At 50.5% G+C, this 19166-nt stretch overlaps 1 protein-coding gene and 1 pseudogene across 1 annotated transcript in view; both read left to right on the forward strand.

Moving 5' to 3' along the window:
• GSTZ1 (glutathione S-transferase zeta 1) overlaps positions 1 to 19166 on the forward strand; it is a 94100-nt gene that overhangs the window by 1083 nt on the left and 73851 nt on the right. The window lies entirely within an intron of this gene.
• LOC144782546 (uncharacterized) lies at positions 358 to 1784 on the forward strand (annotated as a pseudogene).

The raw sequence follows: 19166 nt of genomic DNA on the forward strand, positions 1-19166 counted from the left end.
CGTTGACTGCATTAATAATTGCTTGTTTATTGCCTATTTGTTGCCATATTCTTTATTGTGCCTCCAGCGCGTTCGCGCTCATTTTCCACATTGCTCCGGTCCCGTTTCGGACCTGCCTCCCCCTCGCGCGCCGCAGCGTTTGGTTCTTTCCGCTGCGCCCGCTTCCCGTTCCCTGCTCCCTGCTCCTCACCGGCTGCATCCCGACTGTGCTCTGTGGTTTCCTGCGGCTCGTCTGCCTCCCGTTTCCTGATACACACGGTGCCCGCCCACAGGGGATTGTCTCCCTGCCATTCCGGCCCGTTTACGCCCCCTTTGTTTTCTAAGTGCATTAACCCTTACCTCACTGTTTTTCCTGTCATGGAGATTCCAAGCTCTCCGGAGTTAGATAATGAGGAAAGCGAGGCTTTCAAAACTGACCTCAGTCAATTTATAAATAACTCTGTGGAGACTGCTGTCGAGGCTTCAATGACTCGTGTTTCCAAATACATGGAGAATTCCCTTCTGAGCCTCATGACCGAAGCTTTGGCCCATTCTGCGGGGGATAGCAGAAAACGTAAACTGGTTCCTTCCACTTCTCTTTCAAAAAATGTGTCACTGTTGGGTCGCGAGTCCTCCTCGCATTTGACTGAGGACGTGGTTCCTCCCAGGCCTCCTTCCAAGGAGGGGATAAAGATTTCTATGTCTAAAAGTAAAACAAAAATGTGGAGGTTCCTAAGAAGCTGGTCATTAATACTATTCCTGACACTGATGATGACGATGATATGGGTGACACTGATGACTTAACAGATTTCTTTAAATTGGTTGATCCTCCTTCCCCCAAGAAAGCTAGGTTGGATGCTTTTGCGTCTCAACCTGTGTTGGATTCAGAGGGCAATCCTATGTTTGACCCCTCTTCTATCAGACATCCTAATTCTACAGAGTGGTTCCCCACTCCACATGTGGGAGAGTACATCTTCTCCAAGCTTCGCCTGCCTTTGGATAAGTCTGTTCGAGCTAAGCTCAAATCCGAATGTCCCAAGCCTTCCCTTCCCTGTCATGTTACCGTTACTCCTTCTATAGACCAGCCCCTCCTTACTTTCTTTTCGAAATTTGGTAAAGATCCACGCAAGGGTGTGGATAAAGCTTGGTCCACTTGCCAGGACAAGCTGTTGGACATTGTGGGTCCTTTTGCCCGGGTTTTGGATATGGCGGAGACAGCCCGTTTAGAAGGTTCAGACCTTGATCCAGAAGAAATTTCCTTGTGGCTCCAGAGGTCCTTTTGCCTTTTAGGTAATGCAAATGCAGCAATCATTCATGAGCGCCGAAAGGGTCTGTTAATCAAATTGGACCCAAAGTTGGCTAACTTGGCATCCCAGGATCCTGGTGTTAAAGCTGACAGACTTTTGTTTGGTGATTCCCTCGTCAAGGATCTCAGCCGTTATGTGTCCACTTTTGCTTCCTTGGACAAGGCCCAATTTTCCATCAAAAAAGTGTTTGCCCCCCGGGTTTTTGGCAGGGCCGGCAGAGGCAGGAACCGCTCTTCCGGCCGCGGTTATCCGAACCAAGGTTCCAGAGGCGCAGCCAATTCCGGCTATCAAGAATTCAAGCCACAATTTTACCCCCAACGAGGACGTGGCTTCCGGGGCCGAGGACGGAAAGGTTTCCGTTCCAACAACAACAACGTCAACAACCAAGGTGAGCCCTTCCCCCTCCAATCGGAGGTCGTCTTGCTCTCTTTCTTCACAGGTGGCGCACGCTCACAGCAGACCCATGGGTCCTCAATTCTGTCCAAGGCTATCTCATAGAGTTTTACGCTCCACCTTCCCAGTCTACTTTTCCTCCTCCTTTGGTTTTTTCCGCAGACGTTGCTCTGCTCGTCTCTCAGGAGGTCCAAAATCTTCTTCAAAAACAAGCCATCCTTGTCGCTCCCTTCGACCCCTCCGGCTTCCTAAGCTCCCTCTTTTTGGTTCGCAAAAAGAACAAGAAAGTTCGCCCAGTCATCAATCTCAAGTGGTTCAACCAGTTTGTGGTCTATCGCCACTTCAAAATGGAGACTGTTAGACCTGACACCTTTTGGCGTGGTTCTTCCCCCATCTTTTTGCCTCTGACTCATGTGTTTTGATGCTGTGCTGGATTTCGTTTTTGCTGATTTAGATGTTTTGGACACTCTGCCACTGCTGATCAGTGTCAGAGTGTAAGTGCTCCTTCTGTAAACTGTGATATTGATTGAGTATACCTAATTGGCATATTTGTATCACCACGAAGTCCCTAGTAGAGGGCACTGTGTGTGCCAGGGCTGGTGATGACAAATGCTGCTAGTGGGCCTGCAGCGCAGATTGCGCCACCCACATGAGTAGCTTTAAAATGGTGACTCAGGCCTGCCAGCGCAGAGCCTGTGTGCAGTCAGTGACTGCCATGTCAGCCTGGCCAGTGTCCCCACTGGCTAGGCCTAATCCTTCCCTGTCTGTGCACATCAGTCACCCCTATGGGAGGCTCAAGGTACCCCCCTGGGCAGGGTGCAGTGTATGGATAAGGTAGAGCATGTGCTAGTGCAGGTACTATGCTCTGGTAGTGGGCTACAGCCATTTTGTGTGCTCACTGCTGTAAGGCTATCTTGCTCCATAGAGTAACATGGAGGGGGGCTGGGCCCATGTGATACCAGCCTATCTCCCCATAGGAACAAGATGGGACATAAGTGAAAGATATCCCTGGACTCAGAATTTAATGACACATCTTTTAGTGAAGGGTGTTTTTAAATCCTGGGTTGGAGAATAGCCCTTTTAGAAAGTGGCTGTTCTCTTGTCTAAACCTTTCTGTGTGCCTGGGTTTGTGGAATGTCTGCCTGGTCTGGATGTGACAGGAAGGGGCTGCAGAGCCCCAGAGGAGAGGGTCGGAGCCATCCCGGGGATGAAAGGGCACATCTGCCTGCTTGGGAGGAGGGAGGAAGGAATGCCAGATAAGTGCTGGGCTGTGCCTGCCTACCTCCCCCACATTAGCTCTCTCCTGGTGGTCAACTGACCCCACTGGCCCTGAAGCTGACAGGAAGAAGAAAGCCAGAGACACCTCAGTGCTCCGCAACCCCCAGAACTGGTTTAGACTGGACCCAGGGCCTCCATGCACAAAGAACTTCAAAGACATTGGGGGGTATAAGGAAAGGACCCCTGTCTGCAGAGAATTAGATTCTGAAATTCTGCAAGCAAGAAGGAACCCTCGCTGGAAGGAGGACAGCTAGAGAACTGAAGGAAGACTGCCTTGCTGTGTGCTCTAAGGGCTGACTTGTTCTGCTGTCCACCTGGAAGCTAAGGAGAAGAAAGGGACTTTGCTGTGTGCTGTGACCCTGCCTACTTGAAACTGCCAAGACTCTGCTGTGTGCTGTGTCTACAATTGAATCTCCAAGGGCCTGAGAAGAGCTGGCCTCCTGCTTGGAACCCAGGGCTAAAGGTTCCTAAAGCTATCCCAGGAAACAGCTGCAAAATCGTGCTGTTGGGACCCGAGACGCGTGGTGCTGGACTGCGGAGCGTGAGGAGGAGATCGGTGTGCTCATCGGCACATTAATCGTGAGGGTTGGAGGCTTGTGGAGCCTCCCCTCGTGAAATCTGCTCCCAGGTGGTGGCACGGTCGAGAGGGGGGTCTAGTTCTGACCAGCGCCCTTTAAAACCCTTTGCCGCCAAATCACCGTCGCAGCCCGGGGCCAGGATCACCCCTGGAAGTTGCTGTTCGTGACCAGGAGCGGCCGCGGCGAAGAACGAAGCCGCCGCGACCCCATTGGCTGAGGGAGCCGAGCCCCCTCGCTAACGCCGCGACGGGATTGGCCCGCGCGGCGCAGCGTCATCAGCTGTGGTGTGCCGTGATTGGCTGAGCCCGCGGAGCGTCATCGGCGAGGCCGCGCTGCCATTGGTTGGCGGCCTCGCGCTCAGAGGGGCTCGACTGAGGGCCGCGACCGGATTGGCTGCCTCCGCTGAAGCTGCGGGAGGTGCCGAAGGATTGCCCAGAATCACCGCCGGGACCGGGGAAGAGCTCCGACCCCGCCGAGGGACCTGGAAGCGCCCCGCACCCCTGGCCCGCCGTCCCTCCATCAGGTGAGCTTCACCGCCTCCCCCGCCGCTCGTTGGATTGTCGAGAGCGGGCGGGAGAGGAAAGGGGACCGGCCGGGGCGGGGACGCGTGCAGTCTGCACGGCTGGTGCGCAGTGGTGCGCCTGTATCTCAGGAAGACGCGAGGCTGCCCCGGGGACGAAAAAGAGTCCCTGGGCCTCGCGAGGGAGTTGCCACAGCGCATGAAGCCCACGGATATAAGTACACGTGGGCCTTGTTTTCTTTGCGCATGCTGGGAGCACCACAGTATAAATCAGTGGCCATATTCTTTTAAGTGCTGATTTGAGAGACTAGAGACTATTTTTATTTTTATGCTGAGAACTGCCTATTTACAAGACCTACTAAGAATTAAGTGCAACCTTGTTCTAAATGAAGTGTTTAACGTGCAACCTTTAAGTTAGAAGTGCTATCTGTTCTAAAGAAGTGATTATCATGCAACTGCTTCATTTACATGCTGAAACTAGATAAAGTTATATTTTATATATACTTACCTGTGTGGTCTCAGTTTGTGGTGGATTGGGAATTGCTGTTGTGTTAAGTGCAAATGTTATCCACATTGTCTCCGAGTTTAGCCTAGACTGCTCGCGCCATGCTACCTAGAGGGTGAGCAGGGGTTATCTCAGAGGGTTATTCCGTCGCCCTGACCGGAGCTAGGGGTCCCTACTTGGGCCAAGGTACTTACCTTTGCCAACCAGAGACTCCCGGTTCTAACATTGGTGGCAGCGGTGGGATTTTGAACTAATAATTGCACTTGACCGGCAGTGATTTCTTGTACATCACTAGTCTAGTTTAGCGGAACAGGTTGCGCAGGATTTTTTCTTTTTGGTGAAACCTTTTTAGTTGAAAAAGGGTAGGAGGTAACATGTCTCAGACCGCGCAAAGCATGAATGCAGAAGGGGAAGTGGAATTTGAAAGCCAGGAGTTGCTCACCTATAACAAGGAGCAACTGAGAAAATTCTGCAGACAGCTTGAATGCCCAGTAAGGGGCGGCGCAAATAAGGAAGAGCTACGGACAGCTCTGAGGGCCTGGTGGGAGGCCAAACATGGTGCCCTGGAAGCTGCTACTGGAGAGGGAGACACACCGGAAAACGGGTTTTTGCCCAGTGAATTGCCAGTGAGGAAGCCAGGGTCTAGGACCGGCAGCGACCACTCCAGTAGGGTTATGTCTCCAGAGGAAATAGAGGAGAATCAGCGAGTTAGGGCCCATGAGATTGAGCTTTTGAAGCTCAGGGCGGAAGCCGATGAGAAGAGACTGCGCTTGGAAGTTGAGAAAGAGGCGCAGGAGAGAGCGGCGCAGGAGAGAAGGCAGGCGCTCGCTCTAGAGGAGAAGAAGCTCCAATTGGCTCATGAGAGGAGCATGAAGGAATTGGATTTCAAATATAAAGAGAGAGGGTCCAGTTCTAATGGTGGCAGCGCACAACCAGTACAGGCGGGTAAGGTATACATACCAAAGGATCTGGTACAGAATTATCAGAGGGGTGAGGATATTTATGTGTGGTTCAGAGCGTATGAACTTGCCTTGAAGATGAATGAGGTGCCTGAGAAGAATTGGGGAGCAGGATTGTGGAAGCATTTTGAGGCCTCTGGGAGGGATGTTTTGGCACCCTTAGAAGCAAAGGATGCTTTGTCCTACTCCGCCATGAAGGAGGCTTTGTGCCTCAGGTATGGGCTCACTGCTGAACAGTACCGCCAGAAGTTTAGGAACTTCAAGAAGCTTGATTCAAGTACTTGGGTGGAGTGTGTGAGTATGTACACGCGTGCACTGGAAGGTTGGATGAAGGGCAGCAAAGTTACTGATTATGTGGGGTTGTGTCACTTGATTAGTAGGGAGCACTTAAGTAGTTTGTGTGTCCCAGAGCTGCGCCAGCATCTTTTGGATAGTAAGTTAACTGATCCCAGTGAGCTTGCTAAAGAGGCGGACCGGTGGACTAGCACCAGGGTCCACAAGGGGGTGGTAAGTACCCCAGCCTAAGGTGGACAGGGTCCCCAGCAGAAGAGTGGGGGGGACACGGGTAATCAAAAGGAGTCTTCTAAAGGGCCCCAAAGTAGTTCCCAAGAGAAGGTGTCTCAACCCCCCAAGCCTAAGAAGTCCTGGCCCCATAAGGGCCCGCAGGACAAGAAGACCCTCACTTGCTATGCATGTAGAGAGGTGGGGCACATTGCTCCAAACTGTCCAAAGAAGAAATCTGCACCCACTGGTGCTCCAGCTCCAGCTCCGGCGATAGCCAGTGTAGCTTTGGGAGGGGATTTGATTTCTAGTGGGGAGGAGGGGTTAGCATTGATGACCCTTGTCTCTCTAGGAGACCAAGAGATGGCCCAGGAAACCTTGCTGCCCCAAAACACTAAGAAATACGGGCAGAAGGTGACCATCAATGGACAGATGGTGGAGGCTCTGAGAGACACAGGGGCCAGCTTGACATCTGTTAGGTGTCAGTGGGTGTCTGAAGAGCAAATTGTTCCCCAGGTACTCCGGCCTGTGGTGGCAGCTGACAGTTCAGTGCGCTACTGCAGGCTGGCGAAAGTTCCATTTGAGTGGGGAGGAGTCTCCGGTATTTTGGAGATTGTTGTAAGTGATGCCTTGCCTGTAGATTGTCTATTAGGTAATGACCTGGAGAGCTCCCCATGGAAGGAGGTGGAGCACAGGACTCACTTGGAGATGTTGGGTTTGCCTGCGTGGATCTGTGTGTCCACCCGTGCAATGACAGCCAGAGAGGGCGGTCTAGCAAAACTGGAGCCTGGAACAGTGGCCCAGGGACCTGCCAAGAGAGGAAGGGGTAGAGGGCGCGGGAAACCGGCCCCCACTGTTCCCACGGTCCAGGAGGAGGCAGACCCAGAGGGGGATGCCCTGGAACCTACAGGGGAGCAGGTGGCCGAACTAGGGGAATTGCCTGAGCTGTCCCAGTGGCAGCAAGAGGGTGGTCCCTCCAGGGAGGAATTCTGCCAGGCTCAGAAGGAGTGCCCTTCTCTCATTGGTGTGCGGCAGCAGGCTGCCGACCAGGCCGCCGGCCTGGGGTCCAAGGAGCATTTGATCTATTGGGAGGATGACTTACTTTATAGTGAGCCTAAGTTCGCTGAGCCCGGCGCAGCCCGTGTGCTGGTGGTACCGGAGCGCTTCAGGAACTTCCTACTGGGTCTGGCTCATGACGTGCCTCTCGCAGGACATCTGGGGCAAGACAAGACCTATCACAGGCTTGTCACCCATTTCTACTGGCCCCAGATGAAGACGCACGTCTCTGCCTTTGGTAAGTCTTGTCAGACTTGTCAGGCCAGTGGCAAGAGTGGAGGGAAGTGCGTGGCACCCCTCCAACCCTTTCCCGTGGTGAGCACCCCTTTTGAGCGGGTGGGCATTGACATCGTGGGGCCCCTGGATCCCAAGACAGCCCTAGGCAACAGGTTTATCCTGGTCTTGGTGGACCATGCCACTCGGTACCCGGAAGCCCTTCCGCTCAGGACAGTCACCGCCCCAGTGGTGGGCCGTGCCCTCATGGGGATCTTTTCCCGGGTGGGATTTCCGAAGGAGGTCGTTTCGGACCGCGGGCCAAACTTCATTTCTAAGTATATGAAGTCCCTGTGGAGTGAGTGTGGGGTGACCTACAAATTCACCACTCCTTACCACCCTCAAGGAAATGGTTTGGTTGAGAGATTCAACCGCACATTGAAGGGCATGATCATGGGCCTGGAGGAGCCCATGAGGCGGAAATGGGATGTCTTGTTGCCATGCCTGTTGTTTGCCTACAGGGAGGTGCCTCAGAAATCCTTAGGGTTCAGTCCCTTTGAGTTGCTGTATGGCCACCCTGTCAGAGGGCCTCTGGCTCTGGTGAAGGAGGGGTGGGAGAAATCCCGTGGGAAAACCCCTCAGGATGTGTTCAGCTATGTGCTGGCCATTCGCAACCAGACCAAGCGCTTCAGGAAGCTCGCTCAAGAGAACCTGGAGGCTAGCCAGGAGGAAATGAAGAGGTAGTATGACCAGAACACTTCTCTGGTTGAGTTCCAACCTGGTCAGAAGGTGTGGGTGATGGCGCCAGTGGAGCCTTGTGCGCTCCGTGACAAGTGGTCTGGCCCATATGAGGTGGTGGAGCGCAAGAGCGAGGTTACCTATTTGGTTAACCTGAAGACTCCCAGGCAGCCCCTGAGAGTGCTACATGTGAACCGCCTCAAACCCCACTTTGAAAGAACTGAAGTGACTATGCTCATGGCTACAGATGTTGGAGGGGAGGAGGATAGTGATCCTCTCCCTGACCTCCTGGCAGTCAAGGAGCAAGATGGGTCAGTGGATGGTGTGGTCCTCTCCCCCACCCTGACCCCAGAACAGCAGGAGGACTGTCGCCAAGTCTTGGGTCAGTTCGCCCCACTGTTCTCCCTGACCCCAGGTGTCACCAAGTGGTGCGTCCACGACGTGGACACGGGAGACAGCATGCCTGTGAAACAGAAGTTTTACAGGGTGGCTGACAAGGTCAGAGCTAGCATCAAGGAAGAAGTTTCCAAGATGTTGGCGCTTGGGGTTATTGAGCCCTCCAGCAGCCCCTGGGCTAGCCCAGTGGTCTTAGTGCCTAAGAAAGCTGCTACCCCCGGTGGCACCCCAGAACTTCGGTTCTGCGTGGACTACCGTGGGCTCAATGCGGTCACGAAGACTGACGCGCACCCCATCCCCAGAGCTGATGAGCTGGTGGATCGGTTGGGAGCTGCCCAGTACCTGAGTACTTTTGATTTGACTTCAGGGTACTGGCAGATTGCCTTAACTGACGGGGCAAAGGAGAGGTCAGCATTTTCAATGCCGGAAGGACACTTCCAGTTCCGTGTCATGCCCTTTGGGTTGAAAAATGCCCCCGCCACATTTCAGAGATTGGTCAACCAGGTACTGGCAGGGCTGGAGCAATTCAGCGCAGCCTACCTGGATGACATTGCGGTGTTCAGCTCCACTTGGGAGGAACACCTGCAACACCTCACTGAAGTGTTGAAGGCTCTGCAGAAGGCAGGCCTCACTATCAAGGCCAGTAAATGCCAGATAGGGCAGGGATCTGTGGTGTACTTGGGACACCAGGTGGGGAGCGGCAAGGTGGCGCCCCTACAGGCAAAAATTGATACCATTCTGGCTTGGGAACCCCCCAAGACCCAGACTGAGGTGAGAGCCTTTCTAGGTCTCACCGGGTATTACAGACGGTTTGTCAAAGGCTATGGCACCATTGTGGCCCCTTTGACAGAGCTGACATCTAGGAATCAGCCCAGGAAAGTGAATTGGACTGAGGCCTGTCAAACTGCTTTTGACACCCTCAAAACTGCCATGTGCACAGCACCGGTGCTTAAGGCACCTGACTTTTCAAGTGAGTTCATTGTGCAAACTGACGCTTCAGAGCAAGGCGTGGGAGCAGTGATCTCACAGATCAATGATGAGGGAGGAGACCAACCTGTGGCTTTCATTAGCCGGAGGCTGATCCCCAGGGAACAAAAATGGAGTGCCATTGAAAGAGAAGCTTTCGCTGTGGTCTGGGCTCTGAAGAAGCTGAGGCCCTACCTGTTTGGGACTCACTTCCGTGTTCAGACCGACCACAGGCCCCTCAGATGGTTAATGCAGATGAGGGGTGAGAATCCAAAATTGTTGAGGTGGTCCATTTCCCTACAGGGGATGGACTTTACGGTGGAACACCGCCCTGGTACAGAACACGCCAACGCTGACGGTCTGTCCAGATTCTTCCGCCTTAGTGATGAGGACTCCCAAGAGGTTGGGTAGTTCTCCCCACTTTCAGCTGGAGGGGACACGTGTTAGACCTGACACCTTTTGGCGTGGTTCTTCCCCCATCTTTTTGCCTCTGACTCATGTGTTTTGATGCTGTGCTGGATTTCGTTTTTGCTGATTTAGATGTTTTGGACACTCTGCCACTGCTGATCAGTGTCAGAGTGTAAGTGCTCCTTCTGTAAATTGTGATATTGATTGAGTATACCTAATTGGCATATTTGTATCACCACGAAGTCCCTAGTAGAGGGCACTGTGTGTGCCAGGGCTGGTGATGACAAATGCTGCTAGTGGGCCTGCAGCGCAGATTGCGCCACCCACATGAGTAGCTTTAAAATGGTGACTCAGGCCTGCCAGCGCAGAGCCTGTGTGCAGTCAGTGACTGCCATGTCAGCCTGGCCAGTGTCCCCACTGGCTAGGCCTAATCCTTCCCTGTCTGTGCACATCAGTCACCCCTATGGGAGGCTCAAGGTACCCCCCTGGGCAGGGTGCAGTGTATGGATAAGGTAGAGCATGTGCTAGTGCAGGTACTATGCTCTGGTAGTGGGCTACAGCCATTTTGTGTGCTCACTGCTGTAAGGCTATCTTGCTCCATAGAGTAACATGGAGGGGGGCTGGGCCCATGTGATACCAGCCTATCTCCCCATAGGAACAAGATGGGACATAAGTGAAAGATATCCCTGGACTCAGAATTTAATGACACATCTTTTAGTGAAGGGTGTTTTTAAATCCTGGGTTGGAGAATAGCCCTTTTAGAAAGTGGCTGTTCTCTTGTCTAAACCTTTCTGTGTGCCTGGGTTTGTGGAATGTCTGCCTGGTCTGGATGTGACAGGAAGGGGCTGCAGAGCCCCAGAGGAGAGGGTCGGAGCCATCCCGGGGATGAAAGGGCACATCTGCCTGCTTGGGAGGAGGGAGGAAGGAATGCCAGATAAGTGCTGGGCTGTGCCTGCCTACCTCCCCCACATTAGCTCTCTCCTGGTGGTCAACTGACCCCACTGGCCCTGAAGCTGACAGGAAGAAGAAAGCCAGAGACACCTCAGTGCTCCGCAACCCCCAGAACTGGTTTAGACTGGACCCAGGGCCTCCATGCACAAAGAACTTCAAAGACATTGGGGGGTATAAGGAAAGGACCCCTGTCTGCAGAGAATTAGATTCTGAAATTCTGCAAGCAAGAAGGAACCCTCGCTGGAAGGAGGACAGCTAGAGAACTGAAGGAAGACTGCCTTGCTGTGTGCTCTAAGGGCTGACTTGTTCTGCTGTCCACCTGGAAGCTAAGGAGAAGAAAGGGACTTTGCTGTGTGCTGTGACCCTGCCTACTTGAAACTGCCAAGACTCTGCTGTGTGCTGTGTCTACAATTGAATCTCCAAGGGCCTGAGAAGAGCTGGCCTCCTGCTTGGAACCCAGGGCTAAAGGTTCCTAAAGCTATCCCAGGAAACAGCTGCAAAATCGTGCTGTTGGGACCCGAGACGCGTGGTGCTGGACTGCGGAGCGTGAGGAGGAGATCGGTGTGCTCATCGGCACATTAATCGTGAGGGTTGGAGGCTTGGGGAGCCTCCCCTCGTGAAATCTGCTCCCAGGTGGTGGCAAGGTCGAGAGGGGGGTCTAGTTCTGACCAGCGCCCTTTAAAACCCTTTGCCGCCAAATCACCGTCGCAGCCCGGGGCCAGGATCACCCCTGGAAGTTGCTGTTCGTGACCAGGAGCGGCCGCGGCGAAGAACGAAGCCGCCGCGACCCCATTGGCTGAGGGAGCCGAGCCCCCTCGCTAACGCCGCGACGGGATTGGCCCGCGCGGCGCAGCGTCATCAGCTGTGGTGTGCCATGATTGGCTGAGCCCGCGGAGCGTCATCGGCGAGGCCGCGCTGCCATTGGTTGGCGGCCTCGCGCTCAGAGGGGCTCGACTGAGGGCCGCGACCGGATTGGCTGCCTCCGCTGAAGCTGCGGGAGGTGCCGAAGGATTGCCCAGAATCACCGCCGGGACCGGGGAAGAGCTCCGACCCCGCCGAGGGACCTGGAAGCGTCCCGCACCCCTGGCCCGCCGTCCCTCCATCAGGTGAGCTTCACCGCCTCCCCCGCCGCTCGTTGGATTGTCGAGAGCGGGCGGGAGAGGAAAGGGGACCGGCCGGGGCGGGGACGCGTGCAGTCTGCACGGCTGGTGCGCAGCGGTGCGCCTGTATCTCAGGAAGACGCGAGGCTGCCCCGGGGACGAAAAAGAGTCCCTGGGCCTCGCGAGGGAGTTGCCACAGCGCATGAAGCCCACGGATATAAGTACACGTGGGCCTTGTTTTCTTTGCGCATGCTGGGAGCACCACAGTATAAATCAGTGGCCATATTCTTTTAAGTGCTGATTTGAGAGACTAGAGACTATTTTTATTTTTATGCTGAGAACTGCCTATTTACAAGACCTACTAAGAATTAAGTGCAACCTTGTTCTAAATGAAGTGTTTAACGTGCAACCTTTAAGTTAGAAGTGCTATCTGTTCTAAAGAAGTGATTATCATGCAACTGCTTCATTTACATGCTGAAACTAGATAAAGTTATATTTTATATATACTTACCTGTGTGGTCTCAGTTTGTGGTGGATTGGGAATTGCTGTTGTGTTAAGTGCAAATGTTATCCACATTGTCTCCGAGTTTAGCCTAGACTGCTCGCGCCATGCTACCTAGAGGGTGAGCAGGGGTTATCTCAGAGGGTTATTCCGTCGCCCTGACCGGAGCTAGAGGTCCCTACTTGGGCCAAGGTACTTACCTTTGCCAACCAGAGACTCCCGGTTCTAACAGAGACCATTCTCCATCTCAGGGATACCTTGCGCCAATCCGATTGGATGGTCAGACTGGATCTTCAAGATGCCTATCTCTCAATTCCTATTCACAAGTCTCACACAAAATATCTGCAGTTTCAGTGGTCCGGTGTCACCTACCGGTTTTGTTCGCTTCCTTTCGGACTTTCTTCCGCTCCTTGCTGCTTCACCAAGGTGATGAAGCCTGTGGTATCCTATCTGCGCTCCCTAGGTATTCGTCTCATCATTTATCTGGACGATATCTTGATCATGCACTCCGACAAGCAGACTCTTCTTTCCCAGCTCGATGTCGCTCAGTCTCTTTTTCTCGGTCTGGGTTTCCTTGTCAATTCCGAGAAATCTATGTTAGTCCCTTCTCAGAGTGTAGAGTTTCTAGGCTTTCATGTGGACTCTTCCACCGCCTCTCTTTACCTTCCAAAGTCCAAGGTTTCAGCCATTCTCTCAGAGTTATGTCAAATTCTTCGTCTTTCCGAAGTGTCTCTACGTTCTCTTGCAAGAGTCGTGGGGCTTCTGTCAGCCTCCATTCAAGCCATATTTCCCGGCCCTCTTCATTATCGGGCCCTGCAACGCTTAAAAATTTGTCATCTTCGCCAAGTCTGGGCGTATTCAGATCTCATCCAGTTAGACCTGGAGTCCCGTCTCGAACTTCAATGGTGGATAGACCATTTAGATGCGTGGAACGGGAGAACGATCTTCGCGACAGCCCCAGATCTTGTATTAGAATCAGATGCCAGTCTGTCGGGTTGGGGCGCCCGATGTGGTTCAATCTCGACTGGCGGTACATGGTCTCCAGAGGAGTCGTCATTGCACATCAACTGTTTAGAGATGCTGGCAGGCTCCTTTGCAATCCGCAGCCTAGCAAAGAACAAAGCAAGTTGTTCTCTTCTCCTTCGGATGGACAATGTTTCTGCGGTCCGCTACATAAACCATCTAGGTGGCACAAAGTCGAAACCTATCGCAGAGCTAGCAAAGAGCCTTTGGGAATTCTGTCTTCAACACAAACTGTCTCTTCGAGCAGAGTATCTTCCAGGCAGTCTCAACGCCATAGCAGATTGGCACTCTCGCTACCTTCGAGATTCAAGCGGTTGGTAGGTGCTTCACTCCGTCTTTCTCTCTCTCTCTCTCCCAGAAATGGGGTCCCTTTTCTATCGATCTTTTTGCTTCCCGTCTCAATTCCCAACTTCCCGTTTTCTTCAGCTGGAGACCAGATCCACTTGCTCTGGCGACGGACGCCTTTCTACAGGACTGGTCCCTGCATCTCAACTATGCGTTTCCTCCGTTCCTGATGATCAACAGGGTTCTGGCCCAAGTACGTCGCCAGTCGTCATCCTTGGTCGTCCTAGCACCTTTCTAGCAGGCTCAAATCTGGTTCCCTTCTCTCCTGGAACTGGCGGTGGACTTTCCGGTGCTTCTTCCCTTCAGCGACGACCTCCTGCTGGATCCTCAGGGTCTTCCCCACGCCAAGATTCTAGACCGATCTCTGGTTCTGTCAGCTTGGAAGATTTCCGGGCTTCCACATCTGACGTCATCATTTCACAGGAGGCTTCACTCTTTATCAGCAGAGCTTGGGCCCCTGTTACTTCCAGAGCCTACTAGTCCGCTTGTCTTTATGGGCAAGCTGGTGTATTGGACAGTCTGTCGATCCCTTTTCAGCCCCTTTGAGCTTCGTGGTTAATTTCCTGGCTTCAGAAGCCAGTGGGGGCAAATCTTATCGCCCTGTCAATTTGTACAGATCTGCTATCTCTTTGAACCACTGTCCCATCGACAATAAGCCAGTAGGTTCCCACACTTTAGTGTGTCGTCTTCTTCGTGGAGTCAGATTCTCAAAACCTCCGTTGGCTAAGTATTCCTTTTTATGGGATGTTAATTTGGTGTTCAAATTATTTATCTCATGGCCTGACAATGATGCTCTTTCTCTCAAGATGCTTTCAGCCAAACTTACCATGTTATTATGTTTAAGTTCAATCAAACGTGTCTCTGATGTCAAAGCTTTGGATTTGCCTTCCAGACAATTTTCTCCTGCTGGTGTTTTGTTTCAGATTCACAGACGTACCAAAACTAATTTGCAATCTGTGTTTTATCCCTATTTTCCTTCTCAACCTCAGCTCTGTGTTGGACAATGCTTAAAAAGTTACGAACAGAAACCTGCTGATCTGAGGTCTTCCTCTCATTCGCAATTGCTCATTTCTTTTCGCAAACCCCATCATCCTGTGTCCTCTGCCACTTTAGCCCGTTGGGTGAGGTGGATCATGCCCCTCGCGGGCATTGATGTTACTGCTTTTGGTGCTCACTCCGCTAGGGGTGCTATGGCCTCTAAAGCCTTTTGGGCAGGCTCTCGTTTGGAGGATATCCTGAAATCAGCAGATTGGTCTAATGATTCTGTTTTCAAAACGTTTTATTGCAAACCTGTTGTTACTGCTTCTTCTTTAGTTGTTGATATGCTTTGAACAAGCATAATAGGAGCCTCCGTTCTTGACATAAAATGTAGATTTTCCTAGTTCTTATGACGGAAAGTCTTAATTTTATTAAAGACACGGAGGCGAGTATTATCCCACCTCTGCTTTACTAATGTTGTCTCTTTTCCCACCCTTAGGAACTCTGGCTTTACCACCAGCGTCCAATTGACTCTGCGTCTCCTCCTGTGGATGGACTTTCTTCATCTGGATTTTTTCCCCGCTTCCATGAGAGATTCCTCCTGTGCTATCCTGCAGTCCTGGGTTTCCTTCAGGATTTTCTGGCTTGGATTATGACTTTTTGCATTTTATTGTCTATATTTCCATTATTTATGCATTCTCTTTGACTTCTCGCACAAGAAAAGAGGACTATGTGTGGTCAAAGCTGGCCAAATATACTATCCTGGTTATGATTGGTTCATTGTTTGTTTACTCTAATCCCATTGGCCAGTAGTTTTTCTGCTGTGCCTTCTGGGTATTTGTAGTTGTTACTTATCTGGCTGCTATTGAGAATAGAGCAAGAAAAGAAGGCATAATACTCGCCTCTGTGTCTTTAATAAAATTAAGACTTTCCGTCATAAGAATAAGGAAAATCTACATTACATTAATCTACTCTTAACATAACATAACATCACATGGGGGATAACCCAAACTCAGTGCAATAGAGCGACAACTGTTTAAAACATATAGAATTCTTTCTTTATTAGGATTTTATCTAAAATTAGAGACATGATAAAAAACACAATAAATTTGTTTAAACACCTTGGTGCATATACATCTGACACAATGTATTCACCACAGGTTACGATTGGTGAGCACTTAATCTGCAAAAAATTACTTAAACATCAACATATATATACATAACATAAACATGATCAAAACAAACAATTTTAACATATGACCAATATAATGTTGCTGGGTGAGGAGAGTTCTCAACTCGCGTTTCGGCACAAAACGTGCCTTCATCAGGAGGGCCACAAAGATATATCCTATTAATCAAAGAGAATATATACAGGACTGTTAATTCATCAATTCATTCAAAACATAATATATATACATTGTTGCACTGAGCCTAGTTGTTTGTGGGTGAAGTCGGTTTACTGAAAGGTTGCCATGAAGAACTGTGAAAGGAAGACTACCATGTGTGCCTAATAGTATAAGCCATCACCAAACGATCAAATTAAGTTCAGAATATAGAGATTAGCATCATCTTTAGTGTGTTTACAAGCCATAAAGTGATCACCCATGCTGTAAAGTAAGATCAGAAGAGAAACAAGAATCGAGGACTTACAGAAATGGGCAAGATTTGTGAATTGTAAAGTCCACAAGCGCAATGATGTGCGGTGGTTTCACAGCTCTGAATCTAAATATCAAAGATTAGACGTCATTATTTAATCGAGGCGAGGCAGAAAAAGATACCTCTGATAGAAATGATGGAACTATCTAATATACAATTGGGATTACTAGTATCATTCAGTAGGTATGAAATAGATTAACTGAAAGTAGAGCTCTAAATGATAGTGCCATTAAGTTCAAAATGAAAATGACTTTGCAAAGAGATTGAATATTAAAATATTTACAACAATACGTCTAAGATATTATAGGGGGTAAATTAGGGGTCACTGTCTCTGAGGCTGACCTAGAGAGAATTAAACAATCGGGATATCGGTACCTGACCGGTCTTGCTCTGAAAAAATATGGAGCGGAGCAGGGCTCGCTGGGTCTGGGTATGTGTAGGGCAGCTGCTGGATTTCCTGCTCCGGCGAGACAAGGTGGAATTTGAGATGAAGAATTTTAATTGTCAACTGGGCAAGGAATCAATGTAGCTGACGATGTATAATTACCTCAATGTCACATGTTTTATAGCTTCAATATGGCCGAAAAGAACTCTATACGAGGAAGGGCCGGTGAATAAGACCGTATGTGTTAACGTCGGCGCTGTTGGGAAACATGGTGCAAATACGGAGATACATTAATATGTAGTTATTTATCTCTGTAGTACCTAATCTATGTGAAATAGGGGCGGCTTCTAAGCAGTTCAGAAGTTCGAATGGAAAGCGCGCAGATAGGTGCTTACCTAAAAGTAGGTTGAAAGCGATCGCGGGGAAACGCTGAACGTTTTTCCTATCTGGTGGATGGACGGGGAATAGGACTGTGGTTGTCAGACTGGGCACTGCATAGGCGACATGGTGCAAAAAACGGGAATAAATTAATATGTAATTAGTTATCTCCGTAATACCTAATCTATGTCAAATACGGGCGACTTCTAAGCAATTCAGAGAGTCGAATGGGAAGCGCGCAGATAGGTGCTTACCTAGAGATAGGTTGGAAACGATGGCTGGGAAACGCTGGTCGTTTTTTCAATATAACGGATAGATGAGCGCATGCTACACATTAAACGGAGAAGCAGGTATGCGAGATGAACTCGTACTATAAAAAGGAATAATGAGTACGAATAAATATTCGCATGTAGGGTCATAGCAGGTAGGCTACCATAATAGATCCACTAATGAAACAACAACCGCATCAAGGAGACCTGGCAGGATCCGGCTTACCTTTCGTTATTCACGAAACTTGATAAAGGAAAACGCCATGACAGCAAGCAGGCATACCTGTCGAGTCGGCGTTTTAGATCCTTCCCCCTCGATCACGTGGGGGGTAGGATGACGTATCTACAAACATAAAGAACAGACTAGTGAAGTCTGTCTATGTATGTATACAGTTTGAAGAACTATATATAAAGGAACGCTGATGTTATGAATATCCAGGCAGCCGGATTAAAATACAGGTTTCTTTTATAAAGAGAAAAGAACCTTTGGCCAACGGTAGAATCTCCGCAGGTCGTACGATGTTAGTCTTCAAGGTCAATACAGGAGGAATAACAAAAAGCTGGGATAGGAGGGGGAGGGTGGGGATATTTGGCACCCGATTGCTGGCACACGGCCTCTGTGTGTACAGTTAGAATATGCATAGTAAAATAGCTGTGACATGACAGTCTGATATATATCAAACAATGAGGTATATGGTTAGGCAATGTAAGATAATGACAACCATACCTACACCTTGCTATCTTCAGGAGTTGAATAGAATCGCATTTTCCCAAGGTAAATTCATGTTTAATCCTTTTTAGGTTTCGCCTGGGGCACGGAGCTCCCATCTCTCCCTTCCGCCCCATCCCTTCTGCAGCCTCGATTCATTCCTTCACGGCCCCTCGTCTCTGACAGTGTTTTAGGTGTTCCATTTGTGTTCCTAGGGTACAGGGGGGGTTGTAGATGGGTTATGGAGGGCGAGGGATGAAGGCACGTCTATTAGGAATACACCAAATGGGGATGAATAATCGGGGACTGCCAAATTCCCGATGGGTGCTTTGAATTCCGTGATCTCAAGTTTCCCGTGCTTTGAGCACATTTGATTCCCATTTTCAGAGGCTAACCTATTGTGTTTCTAAGTACTCTGAGCTTCGTTTTTACCCGAAATTTGAATACTGAAAAGGCACTTTGCTGGTGTTAGTGATGCCTGGAAGCCTTCTGCTGTGTGGAAACCAGCTGATCTCCCCCCCCCAGTCCGTGTGCTTCTCCCCGTTCCCGCCCCCCTCCCGCTGTCCGTGTCCCACTTGTAAATGCTTGTTTATTTGTGCGTCTGCCACATCCGTCTCTCCCTTCCGCCCCATCCCTTCTGCAGCCTTGATTCATTCCTTCACGGCCCCTCGTCTCTAACAGTGTTTTAGGTGTTCCATTTGTGTTCCTAGGGTACAGGGGGGGTTGTAGATGGGTTATGGAGGGCGAGGGATGAAGGCACGTCTATTAGGAATACACCAAATGGGGATGAATAATCGGGGACTGCCAAATTCCCGATGGGTGCTTTGACTTCCGTGATCTCAAGTTTCCCGTGCTTTGAGCACATTTGATTCCCATTTTCAGAGGCTAACCTATTGTGTTTCTAAGTACTCTAAGCTTCGTTTTTACCCGAAATTTGAATACTGAAAAGGCACTTTGCTGGTGTTAGTGATGCCTGGAAGCCTTCTGCTGTGTGGAAACCAGCTGAAGGCACTTTGCTGGTGTTAGTGATGCCTGGAAGCCTTCTGCTGTGTGGAAACCAGCTGATCTCCCCC

Source organism: Lissotriton helveticus, chromosome 9 (genome assembly GCF_964261635.1).
Source record: "Lissotriton helveticus chromosome 9, aLisHel1.1, whole genome shotgun sequence".
In the NCBI taxonomy this organism is placed as follows: Eukaryota; Metazoa; Chordata; class Amphibia; order Caudata; family Salamandridae; genus Lissotriton; species Lissotriton helveticus.